General features: G+C 33.9%; 1 pseudogene; it reads right to left on the reverse strand.

Moving 5' to 3' along the window:
- Positions 1-9,382: 9,382 nt before the first annotated feature.
- Positions 9,383-18,755, reverse strand: LOC128033956 (uncharacterized; annotated as a pseudogene).
- Between the last annotated feature and the right edge of the window lie 2,729 nt (positions 18,756-21,484).

Below are 21,484 nucleotides of genomic sequence, written 5' to 3' on the forward strand. Positions count from 1 at the left end.
TTATATCACCTCACAATCCCGTTGAGTGGAGACACAAGCTCAACACTCTCTTATTACTCCAAAAATCAAAACTTCTTGAGCTATATGCTCACAAAAAACACATATAATGGTTAGTACTCACAAATTATATGGAAAGCCAGTTATATGGATCCACCAGACAATGTTGCCAATGCAATCATACATACAAGGCATAAAATCTGATGTTTAAGCACTTAATTTAATATGTAAAAATGCCTTTAAAAGTATGTATGTAGCTTAAAAATTTTAGCAACAATATAATTAAGCACAAAAAATTCCTTTGTCCATGAATCTTAAACAAATCATAACACCAACATCAAGTGCTCAAAAATTTAGTAACTCATGCTCCAATTAACAATCCATTTAATCCAATTTAATCATGCCAAAAGCTTAACACGTAATTTTCCAAAAGCCAATTGCAATAATGCTCTTGTCAAATAAAATTATTTTTTGTAAATCAAACCAAATAACATTTGATTAAGTCATTAAAAACACTATTTAAAACTTCAATTTAACAGATAACCAGACAAACCAATAGCCTTTAAAATCACTCACCTCCACACTTTGTTTTTTAAACAAAAATGTGTTCAAGTAGGTAAGTTTGAGCCTCAAATCCGGTTAGCATCATCCTCATCTCGGTGTGAAGCTCTAGCAGAGACAAAATATGCATTACAAACTAACATTAACATCAAGAAAGTCAAAATTTCATAAACTATACGGATCTAAATCATTTCTCTAAACTACCTTACCAAAATTGCACAATTAAGTCGAAACATAAAATTCATCAACTAAACGACCTTTTCAGCACCACAAACCACTTGTAAACTTCATTCCTAGTCCAGAAAATCAACTCATCTTCTTGATTAAAAATGAATATATCAAAATTGATCTACCAAACGAGTATGATATGTTGTTTTATGATTAAAAACCTCTTCATAAACATATTTTGAGCTTATACATCCATTAAAACTTGGGTTCCAACTCAAAATAATGGATTCACCATTGTTTAGTTTCATGTTCAAGAAAGAAGAAATCAAAACTTGAAAATCCATTTTCATCAATTTAAATAGCAAATAATGATTAAAAAAACTTGGAAGATTGAATCAAGATCCTTGAAGAAATTTCGGATGATTTATGCTCAACTTTCAAAAACTTTTATGGAGATTTTGGAGAGAATTTTGAGAGAGTAAAAGTTTAGATATATTCTCTGATATGTGGTCTATGAAAATGAGCAAAAACAAATGAGAGAAAAACTTCTTAATTGGGGTGAAAATGGTGTGCAAAGCGAGGTAATTGCAGTGTTTTTAAAACTGAAAACCCTCACCTATTTTTCAAAAATTAGGGAAATTACCATCAGGCCACTCCTATATTTCACTTGTTTTACAAAATGCTTTTTTCCCTTCAAAATTCTGAAAATAAGGATAATTTGCTATAAAACCACTCTTACATTCCCCTTGTTTTGCAAAATGGTCCTATTTAGTTAATATTTTAAATTCTCTCAATTAGACCCCCATTTTAATTTATTTTTAAATTCTAATTAGACCTAAAATATTTATTTTACCCAAAAATTATTTAAAACCATTAAATTAATTTTTGTAAAAATATTTTTATTTTCTGGAATATTATTTACTGATTTTTAAATGAAATTAAGCTAACTAAATTAAAGAAAATCACTAATAAACCCGATTAAGTCCTAATTTTCACTCGGAACTCGGTAAACTTACCCAAAAGTACTAGACCTATTTTCAGGGCCTTACAACTATAATGTTAAGGGTTATAACCTCTTCTCTAGCTCAAATAAGTAATCTCCAACTAGTGCACAATCATCAAATCTCAACATTGTATCCCTAGTCCCACTTTGGCTGGTTCCAACTATTAGAGTATGCCAAAAGACCAATCATGAGATTATTGTAATAACATACTTGTTTTACCTTTTTTATTAACATAATGCATTACAATTATTATTTCAATTTCTTTTCTGTGTATATAAATAAATTGTTTTATAATAATATCCTGAGAATAATATAATTATTCTTAAAAGGTCCTTAGTCGAGTATTATTGTGGACTTGGACAACAATAATGCATTAAGACTAACATGTAGTTGATTGATGACAAAGTGTTGTCATTGACATAGGGATGTCAAAATCAATACATGAGTATATGTTAGAGAACGACATATTGGACTTACCCACTATGAGTATGTTTATTGGATTATTATATAATAGTCACAACAGTACTCATAGTGATAACTATGTATCCGATCCTTAGACTTGAGATCGTCATTGTCCCAACATAGTGAGTCATATATTTTGATACAGTTAAACCATATACTATAACAGGTTGTACTATAAAAACTGATGTAGGGTATGCCAAAATCTATGTAGTGGGATATGATTGATCAAGATAGGATTTGTCCCTCCTACATAATGGGAGCAATATCTTAGGCCACTTGGTGAAGTGAGACCAAAAATCCATGGCCATGCTCAATCAAGTTAATTGAGATATTACACTTATTTGTTTATTGTAATCTACTTCGGGTATCAAGAAACATGAGATTGTACTTTGTAAGTGATTATTCCATGATATGTGTCCAATCGATATATAAAGGAAAAATGGATATAATACATGAAAATTTATCACAGAAAGGTTATGTTGAACCACGACTTCTTGTAACTCAGGTAGCGATGATGCATTGCTGGATGCCACTCGTTACTTGTAACGTTAGAAGTGTTCTAGTTTTACTACCAATGTTACAATAGCCTATAGGGTCACACACTATGGTTGAAACGAACAGAATATAAACACAGTTGGTATTAAATTTAACTATGACAATAATTATATTAATTATTGAATTAATTTAATTTGACAGTTAAATAATAAACACAATATATGTACAAATTCATTGTACAAGAATAAAGAACATAGTTAAAAGAAATGAATGAATTTAAATCATATAAAATATTAATTAGGATCATTTACTAAAATTATTAAAATAAAGTTTTATAATAATTAATTTCGGTCAAACATAAAATATATATGGAAATTAATATCCTTTTCGAAAGGATATTATACTGTGATATTTTCATATATATATTCTGGCAACAAAAAGGGGATTTCGTTTTTTAGGGGATATTAAATAAAAGGAATCATAAAAATAATCCTAGGGTGTAGATGAGGGTTAACCAACATTAACCACAAAATGAAAAAACCTAGGTCTAGCACCCGCATTTCTTTTCGAAAAACTGTAACACCCCTAACCCATACCTAAAATAGGGTTACAGAGCATTACCAGAGTTTACATTTCAAAACCATCAAAAATATAAATCATTTACTTCACAACATCAATCATAGTAAATTACATCAATAACATACATATTGTCCCTTATACAAGCCCTCGAGGCCCTAAAAACACATTAGAAACAATTCGAGACTAAATTGGAAACATTTAGAATTTTTCGGGAAAAGATAAAAATTTTAAAACTACAGGGGTCACACGGCCGAGAGACATGCACATGTCTCAGGTCGTGTGGACATTCGAAGTAGGGAAACACGGTCGTGTCCCAGCCCATTTTCGTGCCCGTGTATCTCACTGACTTGGGTTACACGGCCAAGCCACAGGCCCGTGTGGTAGCCGTGTACCCTTTGAAATGGCCTCAGACACGCGTGTGCTAGGTCATGTGGTAGGCCGTGTAATAGCTTGACTTGCAACCCTTTGAAAGCTACAGGGGACACACAGCAGTCTTGCCTGGCCGTGTTTCGCAGAGGGCTGAGACACACGCCCTTGTGGACGAAAAATAGGCCACTTTCAAGCCATTTTTCTCAGCCAAACATGCATCCACCTACAACCAATTTTCCACATATAATCAAGCACTCCAAAGTGCACCAAACCATGCTATAACAAGCTATCCAATTAAGGTACATAGGCATACAACCAATGTGCCCAAAAGGCACCTGAATCACGACCATTAAACATGTATATCCGTATACATAAATTGGCCTAAAGTTCAACTAACTTATAACTAAACTTATGTCATAACTTACCACTTTGTTTACCTATCAAATTTTACACCAAAAGTACCAAATATGCCATTTAACATTTAGCATCATAAGTCATAAATACTAACAATATTTTTTTAATACCAAAATGACCATGTTCAACTTCCATCATCTAAGCATCATAAAGACTATAAAGTCATCCATCAAAAGGCCACATACATATATCCACATATCAACCAAAACACATATACATGTGCATATTTAACCAATTATTACTTAACTTGTTTCCATGCCAAAACATAACATAATTAATACATAACCACCATACCATATTAGATTCTTTCCATATCTAGTTCAAATCCTATCCAAAGCATACCATATCCTGTCCATGTTGAGGTCAATTCATCATATATATCACTTTGGGCATTCAAACATGCTTTAACACATTATCAAATTAACACATATCAACAACGCACCAAATGTACCAAGGCTACATCACCCAAAACGAAATATACATGCCAAACACATTAACTAACATTCAACTAATCATCAACCATAAGTTCACCTATACATGCCATTACAACCTTAACCAACACATCGAAATCCACTGATATAACTGCTGGATAGTATGATAGATCTTTAACGAGCTCCCAACCTGGTCGAGCTTCTGATAATCTGAAAAGTAAAGGAAAAACAACTACGTAAGCAATAAATGCTTAGTAAGCTCGTATAAAATTTAGTGATATCAATCCATTTTAAATATGAAATTTATACATATCAAGAATAATCCTATACCGGTACCGCAAGATTCATGAAACCATATTTAACAACTCACAAAGTGAATAAATCCACAACATCACGTATACATTTCATCCCTAGCATAATAGGATTTTAAATAACTATAAAACCTTTCAAGTTTTCTTATTTTCATTTGCATTTCATTACTTCCATTGCATTTATTTTCTTTAACTTAAATAATAACATCAATTCAACTCATCATTCCCTTTTTAATCATTTTATACTTCAAGTATGAACTTACTATTTCATTACCTTTCCACACTCATTTCATATGCATAACACACAAGACATAAGCATATCATCAACCATAGCCACAAGCTAATGCATTTAAACATAGCTCTTTTGGAATTAATCACATGATAAACCATTTCATAAGAAATTACATAATTTAAACCTTACCACTCTTTCATGAACACAAGCATATTTCCATTTGGGCACTTACCATTACAATGCATAACCTATAAATTAACATGGCATGATCCAACCAAAGCTTGGCCAAAGCCTCAGCATTCACACCAAACATATTAGCATACATGATATAAATCATAAGCACATTAACATGAATAGCCATTTAATCTCAACATGTATCACTTGAATATATTACTCATCTTAACTTACATAATTTCTATGTATCACCATTTCAAGGATATTCGTATAGTTTTATGTCTTAATTCATATCGTTTCCTTTACAATTTCATTTGCATAACACATAAGACATAAACATAGCATCACTTAAATCATACTTTCATAATCATGAATGTTCTTACTTGAATCATCGATACATCATACATTTCTACAATTTTCGTAGTGAAATCAATCGGAACCCTTACCGATTTATCCCTTTTCATGCCCGTTGAACCACTTAGAATAACACCAGATACACAGGAAAGCTCCCACAAAGTGTGCTAAACATATAGTCATAGCTCACTCGAGCTATAAAATGGGTCTGCTCAAACAAGCTATCGGTCGGAATGTAAGCTACACGATGCTGCTCACACAAGATGTCGAGTATCCACAACTAATGCTGGACCTCAGCCATCAGTAGGACATTGTAACGTATAGGTTTGTGCAAGTGTACACAGTCGTTATCAAGTAATAAGTAAGTATTGAGTTATCGTCTCCTCAGGGATTGTATTTGTGCTAAGTCACTTAATTTGTAAAATTATATTAACTATTTGGTAAATAAAAACAAAATATAGTTGAGAAGTGGTGATTAAAATATATTAAACTAAATGCAAGGATTCCTAATGCAAATTATCCTAAGTATGCAACTATATGAATGAAATAGATTTCAGTAAAATTAAACACAATTTGCAACAATTATAACATAAATAAAATAGGACAATTACTTTAATTAAATTCAATTTATTAACAACATGTTTAATAACATTCGGAAAATATTCCATGGCAACTTGATCTTTCATGAGTTTGGAAACCACATTAGGTCCTTTCGGAATCCTTTACTTAGTAAACACACATTTTACTCATCCTTATTTACTAAAGGTTTCTCAGCATTCGTGTGAGGTAACAATGACATGTCAGGTTTGAAACAATTTAATCACACAAATCTAAAAACTGCAGATAACAGAGCTTGGTCAGAGTTGTTATGCAACCTCCAATTTAATCGGGTCAGGATCTAAATTGAGCATGCAGATTTCAATTATGTGTCCATTAGTCATCGTCTAGTCAGGATTGCTCAGCTAATTCAGGTGCATTTCAATCATGTATGAACGAAATACAGACCTGATTTTAATTCAAAACATGATCGATTGAGGCACAAACATTATAAGCATGAATCAAATAAATATTATTTAATCAAAGCAATTATCCTAGCTTAAATAAAATTAAGTTAACATTGTTGTAAACAAGAACAAAGAATACATAACAAACATCTTTATATTAAATTAAAGTAAAGGAAGAATAAACCCAATTCAGAGTGGCTGTCACCCAAGACTCTGACTGACGAGGCTCCTTCGTTCCTTTGCTTTGCTCCTTTACTGATGGCTCTCCAAGATGGCTGACCAAGGGTTCTTTAAGAGGTTTAATTGCTAAAATCTCTATGAAGAGATGATGCTAGGCGTGGGAATGGAAAATGCTAAGAGAATTTGGAGAAAAGAGAGAATGATGAATGATGAGAATGATTGAGGAATGATTGAGGGATGCTTGAGGGATGATGAATGAAGGAATGAGAGAGTCTTATTTATAGGTGAGGAGAGGGGGATAGTTTGCTAAAAATAGTGGATTTTAACCTCTTCAAATCTCCTCAATTTGTGGGCGGCCATGCTTAGTGGCTTTTGACTTGATTTTTTTGCTTAATTTTTAAGCAATTTTGGATGCCACACAACTCAGGACTGAGACTCGATCAATCGTAAATCTTCGAGCAAATCTATAATTTCTTCAACACTACAAGGACCTTGTGTAATTAAACAAAAGATGGTTTAAATGGACAGCCATGTGTAGCTGAATATTGGTTGGCTTGGTCTCCAATTTGGACGGTTTTGTAATCCAGCAAAGCTATCAGACCTATTTAGAGGACCAAAGAATAAAATTTATCCAATTGAATTAATTAATCAAAACCCAAATTATTAATGAAATATTTTAAAATGAATTATTAAATATAATTTTATATTTTATTATTTAATTTAATCATGCATGGCCCACTTTATGTCTTAAAAATATAATATATTCAAATTAATATAAAATAAGCCATTTATTGCATGAAAACTATATAATAAAGCATAAAATCACATTGTAATAATTTCTATGACTTAATTTCATATTTTCACATATTTCATTAATTTATTAAACAATTACTTAGTTTTAACAACGGATTTAAATAAAAAGGTGATAATTTACATAGGAAAAATCCTATATATTTTTTTGTTTACACACCCCCAAACAATATATCATTGCTCGTCCCGAGTAATTTTTATGCACGGCAAAAGGTCTTGCTAAGGCAAAATTTCTCAGCAACATCAATCTTTGCCCTATAATCATGCATTAATAACTTCATGCTTATCGATCTTCTTTATTAACAAGTAATTCATATGCAAACATTCCTTAAGATTATACTAAGCTTCAAAATATGCCAACATGAATCATAGTTTGCATGTATGTCCCAGCCATAGATAACATTCTTCATTCAACATAATTTCCTATCAATCAAGAAAACAATCACAACGCTTATTTATAATCTTCATATGTTGAACTTAGGACTTCCTCTTCACTAATGTAGGTGACATAATCATCAAATCAATAGGTCTTTTATAAGTTTGTAATGGGGCTCAGTTAAAGGTAGGGATTTTAAGAGATGGGACATTTCGGTTTTAAAAATCTTGATTTTCTCATAATACAACCTTTTTCTTTAAGTGAACCTATGGAACACCCCCAAACTTATTTTGAACTCAAGCTCATACATTTTTCCTTTTTGAAGACTGAGCGAACTTTTCTTCGCTCTTTTTTTTAAGCATGAACACATACATCTTTATGAAAATTTCCTCAAATGTTGATTCCCAAGACAAATTTAGTTAAGATAGGTGCACAAAATTAGGATAATTTTAAAAAGATGGTAACTGGCTTATAATGTAGGTTCATTGCAAAAACAGGACTTTAAGCTCAAAATTACAGTTTTAAGGGTCTAATATCATAAATTGGCTTGAAAAGGCTCAAACGGTCCAAAGAAATAGTGCCTATATCATTTTAGATTTTATGTCCCTAGGATTTCTCCTCAAGAAAGTTACTAAGTAAATTCTAAAGATATAAACCTTCATGCATGTCTAATCTCAAAAGAAACTAAGTTTTCATGGAAAACATTACTAAAGATCATACAAGCATTCCATTCTACATGATAACATACTTTCACTTAGATCAAATCATTATTCATACTTGCATACAAACTATCTCAGTAACAAAAAAATATCTCTAAACATTCATTTATTAAAACATACTTAAGAAAGAAATAATTGAAGCATACTTGAAAAAAATTTAAAAGTGCTCGAGCAATTTATTTGCCTTACCTCCTTTAAAAAGAAGCAATGTCCTCATTGCAAGAAAAAAGTAATGAATGAAAACTGAACACCAGGTAGGGTGGTAAAGAAAGAGAGGTGAGTCATTAAGACTGCTGAAATACCAAGTCTTCCCTAATAACCCAACCCTAGATATATTCATTCCCATTACCACTCCACTTAGTCTTATTATTTCTAAAGAAGTGTTAAGTTTGCTCATGTTTGCTATGTCTTATTCTGCAGAAATTAAATCCTAACTACAAAAAAATAATAAATTCCTAAAGTTCTGAAAATAATTAAATAACTAACAGGACAAGAATCCCTCCTTTTATTTTTCTAACTTATTCCCCTTGTCTTTTTTAGCTCCATCTTCGCTTGCATCGTCAGTATCTTCCATCCATGTCTCAAAGATAGCATCTGGGAACTCAGGAACAAAATTATTAGAGATATTCTTAAAAGTATTTTGAATTGAGTCATCTCTAATTTTTGCATATTTCCAGTAAGTTTGTTGTTGATTGTGCATGAACTTGCACATATACATCAAAATTGACAACTCGGATTTCCTTCAAGTATTTGCAGAAGTCGGCATGGGAGTTGTATATTCAGGTTCAACACTTAGCTTGACTGGTTCTTCTTTTGGCTCAACCCTTGGTTTAGGAATGTTCGGTTCCTTATCAGATTCTTCCTCTTCAGTGTCTGTGATTGAATTAGCTTCAGTTTTAGTTCTATCTATTGACTCCTCTAAATTCGGCTCAATTGGCTCTTCTTGCTCGCCTTGATTAAGTTCATTCACCCTCTCTACTAATCTTTCAAGACCATAATTTTTAATGCATCCTTGAACATATCACCCCTTCAAATTTTCTTGTGTTTTAACACGGGCTTTTAAGCAAAGTGAAGTGATTAATGATGGGAAATAAGCACTTCTTGCCTTCTTTTTAGCACAATTGTGAATCTCCTTGAGGATAATTTTCCCAACGTTAATGGACTTTTCTGTCAAAATTGTAAATAACAAAAGCATTCGTTCCATCAAGATGGTGGAACTATGTGAGATAGGCATAAAACTGTAGCGAACGAAATAAAACCATACCTTTGCTACTCATTTTAAGTATTCTCTTCGACAAGAATGGCTCCCATAATTTCTTATAATCCATTGGGATCCTGGATTTGTAACAACATCAAGCACTTGTTGAAGGAAATCCCAATTTATATTTTTCATCATAGGGTAGTACTCATCTTCTTCAACATCAGGTGAATTAAACAAATCATTGATGGACTTAGAAGTAAGAGGTACCTTTTTCTTTCGAATGATGACTTCAGTAGCATCTTGCGTAGTCAAACTAGCATAGAATTCTCGAACTAGCTCATCATTGGGAAGTGAACGAGCATCACAAAATCGTTCCCACTGGAGAGCATTGATTTTCTTTCTAATCGGTATAGGAACAACCATCAAAACATTACTCTTCAAGTCAAAACCTTTTTTGGCATTATAGGTTGATGCTTGAAGATTGAATCAAATCTCTCTTTCACTTCTTCATCGATCAAAATCGGGTTTTCAATAGTAGTCTTTGAAGATCCGGTTCTTTTGTGAGGCATGGTATCTTTTCCCAAAAATTAAGCAAAGTTTCTACACAAAAGAGAAAAGAGAAATCGGCAAAGTGGGTAGGACTTGCTACGGCAAAAATCTTACAATGGTAAAAGGGAATTTCGTCAAAAAGGGAAGAGAACTAGGGTTTCTTTCGGGATTTGAGGTTGACGGCACAAAAGAGAGATTTAGGGATTTTTAGGGTGTAAGAAAAATTGCTTTGAGGGATATGAAGATTAGTAGAATGGAAAGGGATTTATATAGGAAAAATTAGGGCAACATGTAGCAAAAAATTAGCAACATTAGGGTTACTTGGGCGGCAAGTAATGGGTGTGACTACAAGGCATGGAGTTTTCCCTCCTTTTTGCTGTCTTGGGCCTCAAACCCAGACTGTGTCTTACTAAAAAAAATGATTAGTACTTGGGCCAAATTTGACCCCCTTTATTAACATAAAAATTTAAAATTTAAATAGACAAATGAAATTTTAAAAAAAATTAAGTCTTAGGCTCCATTTGTTTGCCAGTAAAATGTTTTCTGGAATATGATTTACTTTTCTGGTGTTTGGATGAATCTGTGTAAAATATTTTCTATTGTTTGGCAGATTTTCTGAAAATATTTTCCAGAAAAGTTATTTTTACATATATTAATAAATTTATATTTTAAATTGTTTTTACATATATTGCAATGATTTATTTATAAATAAATAAATCAAATTAAATATATAATAATACTCAATTATTAAGCTAGAATATTAACCATCATAAATTTAAAACAACAAAATAAAATAAATTATTTGTAATTGTGTTATTAAAAAATATAATTTCACAAGTTCTGCACCTCCAAGAAAGGCATGAACCAAGAAAAGCATGACCAAGTTCGCTCCAAGGAATATTCAGATCTTCTTGGTCAAAGCTCATTACTGGATCATCTAATTGCTTGAAGTTAATAGTACATTGTATTGGATCTGAGTATGGAAAAGCTTGATAAACATCTTTGTGCATGTGAGATGCAACAGAACTTGGCAGAGGAGAACTTTTGATCAAGTGTGTTGAGTTGATGGCTTTTGGCAACAAATTTGAAGAGTTCAGCATCTGAAGATCTTTATCACATCCAATATTCCACAAAGTGCTCTGGTGCAGAGGTGAAAGAGCAGATTCTTTGTTGTTAATTAAGGTGGAAAAGTGGTTGTTCTTGTTAAAGTATTTTCTATCAAATGCTTTCCTAGGCCGTGGACCAATTTTCTCATTTTGGTTGCTAGCATTGTCTACAGTAATCAAAGACTAGAAAAATTGTAAAAACCATGTATTGGGCGGTAGTTAATTTCTCAAGCAAGCTCAATTTATCACTTTTTTAGGTCATGTTTGACATGCAATTCTAAGAAACCATTTTAAACATCAAAACTATTGATTTTTAGAAATCGCAATGTCAGGGGGTTAAAGATAGAAATCGCAAATAATATATAAATAGATAGATAGATAGATAGATAAATGTTTGACTGAAAAAGCACTTCTTCACTTCAAGTACTTGTCCTCAAATATTTGAATATAAAAAAATACATCAGTCACATCGTCTTTTTGTAAGTGCACAAATAACTTAAGAGAATAACCTGAGGAAGCATCAAGGAAAGCATGTTTATGGGATTGATCATCAATGAAATAGAGTTTGGCTAATGTCTTGATGTTTGCAGCAATCCCAATCGGTTTAAATCTTGGATGATTCAGCGGTGAAGAAACTAAAATTGATGAAGTACCATTGAGTGAGGAATCAGGCTGACTTCAGGCTCCTGGCTCTTCAAACAAATCAACAAAATATTCCCTAGAAATTTGTATGTTAAAGCATGGAATGAGAGGAAAGAGGGCTGGATCTTCTCAATAATAGCTTCATAGAGTTCGAACATCAAAATAAAATGCCAACAAAAAAGTCTAACTACTTTATAAGGATCAATTTGAGACATTAAAAATTCATCATTCAAGAAGCTTTCAATTTGAAAAAATTTGACACATAACCACCTAAATAAAGCCTATGTACATTCCAATAAACACTTATGAAGCGTGAGAGTCAATTCCAATTTACCTGTCAGGACCCAACTGCACAAGATAGGATGAAGCATCTTCCCTCCTGCAATATTTGCAACCCTTTTTTTTGTGATGTGACATGGTAGATTAACCAAGTTTGCTAATATCTGCAAAATTTATAATTTCACAATGTTTCCGTCCTATAAACATTTTGATCAACAGTCACTCAGAAATAAAACATCGACTAAAATTAACCGATACGTACTCAAATATATATATATATACACACATGAAATGATAGCTACCTTGTATTCAGATATATACCTTAAACAGTAACACATGATGGACGCAAAGACCAACAGATAGGCTTCCAATTGGAAATACAATAGGGCCTGAATAGTTTTTCAGAACTTCGGTGTACTCCTTCTATTGTCTATAAACATTTTTAGAAGAAGAAGCTACACCCCTGTCGGTGACAACAAAACTTTATTCCTAAGAGATATGACATAAAACCATTGAATCTAAAACTGATACAAAATGGAGAACATGCATACCCCATTTGGTTATAGACAAGACATGCAAGCTGATTAATTGCATATTTTATGCTGATCCAGCTGCTAGATATTTTTAGAAACCAATTTTGAAGTTCCGTCAAACTAGGATCCCTTAATCTATCAATCAGAACAACAGTAATAGACAAATCAGCATGCGAATCAATGGCCGTCAATGACTCGATGAAGGGCATCAGGCCAATCTCTCCTTAATCAGCACTTATAGTCCATGCATAAGGATCTATCCCATTGACTTGGTCAAATCCATTTGGAAGTCTATCAAAGTAACACAGAATGCCATTTACCTGAACCAAAGGAACTCAGAGTACCTTAAAAATTCTTCATATGAATCATTAAACTTGTTTTCTAAACTTCTCCAGTCATTGGGATGTAAAATTCATCAACCACCAAGAAAAATAATCCAGAACTACTTTTTCCTACATAAAATACTATTTGCCTACTTAAACATGACGAAAAATGTTTTTATTACCATTACAAAGAATATGGTTTCATAGAAATATTCTAAATGTAAACACATTGTTCAACCAACAAGAGATAAACATCACAAAAACTATAAAGGACATGGTCACTCAGATTTTTAATTCCAAAAAATTATAAACATCAAAACTTGAACAAAATGGCCAAGTGAAATTGCAGAAACATTATAGATGGAAACCCCAATATTTAATGTATACAACACAGACATTATCCTCATAATCATGGAAAAATTAGTAACATAAATTTAGTCATCAACCATAAAGCATAAAACCCTTTACTAACCAATAATTCAAGGAAAAAAGAAGTAAACTCAAAGAAAAAGAAAAAATGAAGGGATACCCAGAATCGATGAGACACATGCTGAGGTGAAGAAGAAGAGGAAGAGGAGAAGGAAACTCTGTTGGTGTTAGCGCTATAATTGAAATCCAAGAAGTTGGAATCAGCAGCAGAAGCAGCCAGTAAAGAAACTCGCAAAGCCAGCGCCAACTGCAATTGGTAACTCTCTTCGGTCTACTGAGCCCATCTTCTATTGAAGGACTAATTTGCAACCCAAGGGGAAGGGGAAGAGGAAGGGCAAGAGGAAAGGGGAGAAGAAGGCGTCATTTTCTCGTGTTTTGGAAAAGCTTTACAGTGGGAATTTATTTTCCACCAAACAAACGGAGGAAAATGATGAAAATATTTTCTAGAAAACAAAATACAAGCAAACAAACGGACCCGTAATTAGAAAATTTCTTCTTAACAAATTACATTAATTTAATTCCTAGTAAAGGTTGGAGGGGTCACAGCGGTCCCGCTTAAGTTCCAATCTCCTTAGATAGAATTAATTAAATGTAATAAGTTAAGAAAATATGTTCTAATTATTTATTTATTTACAAAATGAGTTCATGAAAAATTAAAGGTCTGCTAATTTGAGCGAGGATTCAACTCGCTCAACTTCACCATCCCAGTAGTGTTTGAGATGTTGACCATTAACTTTAAATGTACCTCTGTAATTGTTGTATAATTCAATAGCTTCATAAGGTTAAACTCAGTAGATGGTATAAGGTCCTTTCCATCGGGATTTAAGCTTCCCAAGAAATAACTTTAACCTTGAATTAAACAACAGAACCTTTTGATCCTCTTTAAACTCGCGAGGTTGTATATAACTATCATGCCATCTCTTTGATCTTTCTTTACACATTTTGGGATTCTTATAGGAAAACAACCTCAGCTCTTCCAACTCATCAAGTTGTAAGATCCTTCTCTCATCGGCTTGCTTAAGATCAAACTTCAACTGTTTCAAAGTCCAGTGAGCTTTATTCTCCAACTCTAATGGCAAATGACATGCTTTTCCAAAGACTAACCGATAAGGAGTCATTCCTAACGGAGTCTGAAATGCTGTTCGATAGGCCCATAATGCATCATCTAGCCTTCGAGACCAATCTTTTATACTAGGGCATACTACCTTTTCAAGGATACCTTTGATTTTGCGATTCACTCTTTCCACTTGCCTATTAGACTTAGGGTGATAAGCAGTAGCAATCTTGTGCTCCACATCATATTTGTTAAGCAACCACTTAAGCCATTTGCTCATAAAGTGAGAACCTTTATCACTAATAATAGCTCTTGGTGTCCCAAATCGTGTAAACACATGCTTATGTAGGAATCACATGACTACCTTAGCATCATTTGTAGGGTTTGCTTTAGCTTTAACCCACTTGGATACATAGTCCATGGCAACTAAGATGTATTTTTTCCCATACGAAGATGGAAACAGGCCTAAGAAGTCAATTCCCCATACATCGAACAGTTCAATGTCCAAAATGTTTGTCAAGGGCATCTCATTCCTCCTTGATATGTTTCCAGTCCTTTGGCATTTATCACAATTCTTCACATAAGCATAAGTATCTTTAAATAGTGCAAGCCAAAAGAAACCTGCTTGCAAAATCTTTGTTGCAGTACGTGAATCACCAAAGTTTTCCCTGCTTGGAGATGAATGGCAATGATACAAGATCTCAGCAATCTCGCTTTCAGCTACACACTTTAGGATTATATTATATGCACATTGTTTAAACAAAAATAGATCCTCCTAAAGATAATATCGACTATCATGAAGGAATTTTTTCCTTTCTTGGTATGTCATTTCTCGAGGAATTATTCCACATGCAAGATAATTGGCAAAATCAACAAACCAGGGTATTTCATGAATTCGATTTACCTCAAATAGGTGTTCATCTAGGAAATTCTCGTTGATAGGCACACATGACTGAGTTACCTTATCTTGCTCCAACCTTGACAGATGATCAGCTATTTAATTTTCGACACCTTTTCTGTCTTGGATCTCAAGGTCAAGTTCTTAGAGTAAAAGCATCCAACAAATTAGCCGAATCTACCAAGCAACACAAAACAGAAAACAAATTAACAATCAGATTGTGAAATCAATTAGAATTAGATCTAGGGATTTGGGACGGTAAGAAAAGAGGGATATTGTGAATCAAAACGTTTCATATTTCCCAAGGATGATGCCGAATCAGATCTTGAAGTTTGGAATGGGCTGGAACGCAACAAGAACAATTAATCCCAAGTTAATCAATAAATCAGCACAAGCAGAAATTAATATAGAATAACGAACAACAAGAAAATAAAGAAAGTCCTAAGAAGCCTTGAAATCCCGAAAGATTTCACAACTCCCTTCAAACAACTTTAATCTCCCCTCCAATGAAGATCAATGGCAAGAAGAAGGCTGAAGATGGCTCCCACAATCAAAAAGATTGTTAAAACTACTTCTAAAGAAAACTCAAGAGAAAATTCTTGAAGATCTCAAAGAGAATTTTCACTCAAAGCAAATCTGAAATTTTTAATGTAATTGTAATGTGTTCAATAAGGTGGCCGGCCATGCCTATTAGCAGGCCTTATATCTATTTCCTAATCTCATTAGGAAAACTTAAAAAAGACCTAATTAATAAATTAAGAGGGAAATTCGGCCAAGGCATTTTAATGGGCTACTTGGGCCGAATTTTTACATATAATAATCTTAAAGTCTAAAAATTAAACTTAAATATTTAAACAGTTAAAAATTTTACAAATTGGGCCACTTTAACAATTTGGCCTGATTTTCAACTAAGTATGGTTTGACTTCTTGGTTGGGCTTGGAATCATCTTATTGGGCCTTGCCTTCAAGAACTTGGGATTGTAGTCCATCTCCTACTGAAATTGGTTTGTTGATGCTTGTAACGGAGATCCAATGCACTTTGGCTACAAGATTCAGTTTCTTGGATCAAGATTTCCAAGATTTGAAATCTTGATTTTCTTGATTCTTAAAATCGCTCCAAACAGCAAAATTGGGCCAAGATTTGGTTTCTTGATTTTCTTCAAAACAAGAAAGTGAATATTGATTTTCTCTTTCTTTCGTGTACGCATCTAAGGCCTTGCTAACAAATTCCTGAATGGTCCCATTTAGTTTGGAACGCATTTGTCTGGCCTTTGACCTCGTTATTGGGCCTTGTGGTAATTTGAGCCCATCACATTCTTGAGCTTGGGTTGGGCCTTTGTGACTCGTATCATTCCCCCTTCCTCAAAAAGATTCGTCCTCGAATCTGAAAAATCAAATGGGGACAAGTCAGCCACATTAAAAGTAGAACTTACATTGTACTCACCAGGTAGATCAATTTTATAGGCATTGTCGTTGATCTGCTCGAGTACTTGGAAAGGCCCATCGCCCTTTGGGTCCAACTTGGTCTTTCTTTTTGTAGGAAATCGTTCTTTCCTCATACGAACCCAAACCCAATCTATGGTTTCAAAGACAACCCGTTTGCGGCTCTTGTTTGCTTTGTTGGTGTTGATGTCATTTGTTTTGGCTATTCGCTGCCTAGCCTTCTCGTGTAAGGATTTCACCAACTCAGCAATAGTGGAGAAATATTTCACAAATCGTCTATAAAAACTAGCTAAACCATGGAAAGATCAATTTTGGAGTTGGCCACTCCTTGATTGCCTTAACTTTGTCCTCATCGACATGAATACCTTGAGCACTAATTATGAAACCTAAAAATATTAGCTTATCACAACAAAATGTGCATTTATCAAGGTTGGCAAACAATTTTTCAGCTCTTAGAATGTCTAAAACCGTTCTAACATGGAAAACATGATCATTTAATGTTGTTGATTAAATTAAAATGTCATCAATCCAAGAATGGCAATTATCGACAATAACATACAGTACCTTTTCAAAATTCAAGTCATGAGCAAAGTCATCAATACGAGTTGAATGAATTTTTTAGAGAATAGAGAAACTTCACCTTGCTTACCATTAGAGGTGGGAAAACGAGGATCAGTTTTACCTTGTTCAATCAATTGAAAACGTCTCTCGATAGAAGGGTAATGAAGCTAGAACCTGTCCATGGGTGGAATCTTACAAACCTGAAACAAAGAGAAATCACAAGGTGATTTCGAATGGGGGTTAGCAAAAATATTCCTCCCTTGTGTTTGAGCACTCTCTTCTTCTTCACTCATTCCTTGTTTAAGCTCTCTCTCTTTTTCACTCACTTCATTCACATTTTCTTTTGTTTCTCTCTCACTTTCCTTTTCGCCTTTTTCATTTTCATTTTCTTATTTTTCACTTTTATTTTTCTCTTCTCCTTTTTCTTTTTCCTCACTTGTTTTAACAACAGAATTTTTCAGTTTGATTTGGTCCTCATGGATTTGTTCCGGAGTGAGCGGCACTAAGGTGACTTTCCTTCCTTGATGCTTGAAAGAATACCTATTGGTACGACCATCGTGGGTGACCTTTCGATCCCTTTTCCATGGTTCTCCTAGCAACAAATGGCAGGCTTGAATCGGCACTACGTCGCACACGACTTCATCTTGATACTTGCCGATAGAAAAGGTGATGCGCACTTGTTGAGTGACTTTAAATGGGCCTTCCTTGCTAAGCCCTTGTAGTTGATAAGGTTGTGAATGCTTGGTAGTGGTTAAGCAATGCTTTTCCACCATCATCGTGCTAGCTACGTTCGAGCAACTTTCACCATCAATAATAACTCTAAAAACCTTACCTTGTACATGGCAGCGAGTATGAAAGAGATGTTCTCGTTGCTGCTCGCTCTTTGGTTTTGCCAAAGAAGGTTGTCCGCGATCATGAACGTCATAGTTAGTTCTAGGGACACGTCTAGGAGCGTGCTTATGAGCACGAGGCTGGTTATCCACATCCTCTTTAATTGGACCCCGATACTGAGGCTTTTGATCCAATCGCATCTCATTGATAGTAGCACTCAATGTTCGAAGTAAGGCAGCCCGTTCGTCTAACTGTTGTTGGATCATTTTAAATTTATCATGGACATCATTATGGTCATCACCAACTCTCGACATTTTTTTTTCAAAAACCTGCAAAACAAACACTCAACACTCAAAAAGGAAAATTAGCAAACCTCACCGTTAATCACAGAAAAAGAAAAAAAATCAAATTCTCAAAGAGGTAGAATTCAGTCTTGTGAGTTCTTTAGTAGAGTCTATATCAACCAATTAGACAGTGTATGACCGAAACTACCAAAGAATCCTAATTTGCACTAGGATGCCAAAACTGAAGAGACAACAATTGATTTCTGTCGCGCCGAGGAAGAATTGTACACACCTTAAAATCCTACTAACACAAGAAACAAGAAGGTGTTAGATAGTGTAAAGGGAGAATAAAGACAAAACAAATGAAAACCTACAGCTAAGAATCAATAAAAATTGCTGAAATCTAAAAACCTAAAAAACTGTGGAGTAACTTGACAACTTCGTTCGAGGAGTTCCCGATCTCCAAAAATCACGAAATTAAATCTAGGATGTCCTTAAATATTGAATTTTTTTATCTGGAAAGTTTGGGCACCAAACTCAACCCGCTGAATCTTTTTTTAAATTTTTATTGGATTTCGTCTTTTTCAATTTTTTTGACTTTTTCGACTTTTTGCAGGAAATATTTTTTTCTAGTCAATTACAGTGCCAAAAATATGTATGTAAAATTTCAGATCAATCGGACAATGTTTTACCCACTCAAATGAATTTTTTTTCAAAAATTTTTCTGGGTAAAACTGCTGTTTGTAGTTTAAAAAATAGAGATCAATTTAGAAATCAACCGAGAACACCCAAAACGCCCAAAATCTGATACCAAATGATAGGGGGTTGCGTGCAGACCAATATCAAGTTGTCAAGTCATGACAAACTCCTACAAAATCTCTAAACGCTTGGATCTGAAACGAAACAGAAAATTAAGATTAGATTCAATTAGATCTGAAACGAAAATACCCAAAACAATAAAAGATCAGCCAAGAATTAAAAACGCTAATAGATAGCCAATCTTGGAAACCAAGAACATGGAATTAAGCCCCAAAAAGAACATCCGAATAGCCGAATCTACCAAGCAACACAAAACAGCAAACAAATTAACAATTAGATTGCGAAATCAATTGGAATTAGATTTAGGGATTTGGGACGGCAAGAAAAGAGGGATTTTGTGAATCAAAACATTTTTTGTGAATCAAATTAACAATCATATTGCCAAATCAATTGGAATTAGATCTAGGGATTTGGGACGGAAAGAAAAGAAGGATTTTGTGAATCAAAACGTATCTTGTTGCCCAAGGATAATGCCAAATCAGATCTTGAAATTTTCAATGGGCTGGAACGCAACAAGAACAATTAATCCCAAGTTAATCAATAAATTGGCACAAATAGAAATTAATAAAGAAGAACGAACAACAAGAAAATAAAGAAAGTCCTAAGAAGCCTTGAAATACCGAAAGATTTCACAACTCCCTTCAAACGGCTCTAGTCTCCCCTCCAATGAAGATCAATGGCAAGAAGAAGCCTGAAGATGGCTCCCACAATAAAAAATATTGTTAAAACTACTTCTAAAGAAAACTCAAGAGAAAATTCTTGAAGATCTCAAAGAGATTTTTCACTCAAAGCAAATCTGAAATTTTCAATGTAATTGTAATGTGTTCAATAAGGTGGCCGGTCATGCCTATTAATAGGCCTTCTATCTATTTCCTAGTCTCATTAGGAAAACTTAAAAAAGACCTAATTAATAAATTAAGAGGGAAATTCGGCCAAGGCATTTTAAAGGGCTGCTTGGGACGAATTTTTACATATCATAATCCTAAAGTCTAAAAATTAAACTTAGATATTTAAACAATTAAAATTTTTACAAATTGGGCCACTTTAACAATTTGGCCTGATTTTTCAACTAAGTGTGGTTTGACTTCTTGGTTGGGCTTGGACTCAACTTATTGGGCCTTGCCTTCAAGAACTTGGGCTTGTAGTCCATCTCCTACCGAAATTGGTTCATTGATGCTCGTAACGGAGATCCAATGCGCTTTGGCTGCAAGATTCAGTTTCTTGGACCAAGATTTCCAAGATTTGAAATCTTGATTTTCTTGATTCTTAAAATCGCTCCAAACAGCAAAATTGGGCTAAGATTCGGTTTCTTGATTTTCTTCAAAACAAGAAAGTGAATCTTGATTTTCTCTTTCTTTCGTGTACGCATCTAAGGCCTTGCTAACAAATTCCTGAATGGTCCCATTTAGTTTGGAACACATTTGTCTGGCCTTTGACCTCGTTATTGGGCATTGTGGTAATTTGAGCCCATCACATTCTTGAGCTTGGGTTGGGCCTTTGTGACTCGTATCATGCTCCTTTTAGTTGGTCAAACAAATCATCAATTCTTGGCAAAGGATACTTGTTCTTTATAGTCACATTTTTGAGCTAACAATAGTCAATATAAAGTCTCATAGAGCCGTCTTTCTTTTTCACAAATAATACAGGAGCACCTTAGGGAGAAAAACTCGACCTCACAAATCCTTTATCCGTCAATTCTTGCAACTGAGCTTTTAATTCTTTCAATTCAGTCGGATCCATCCGATACAGAGCAATAGAAATCGGTGCAGTACCAGGTAACAAGTCAATAGCAAACTCAACTTTTGTAATCGGAGGTAACCCAGGCAGTTCCTCTAGAAATACGTCTAGAAATTCATAGAGTACCAGCACTGATTCAAGCTTCGACCCAGTTA

The sequence above is a fragment of the Gossypium raimondii genome, chromosome 10 (assembly GCF_025698545.1).
Source record: "Gossypium raimondii isolate GPD5lz chromosome 10, ASM2569854v1, whole genome shotgun sequence".
NCBI lineage: Eukaryota > Viridiplantae > Streptophyta > Magnoliopsida > Malvales > Malvaceae > Gossypium > Gossypium raimondii.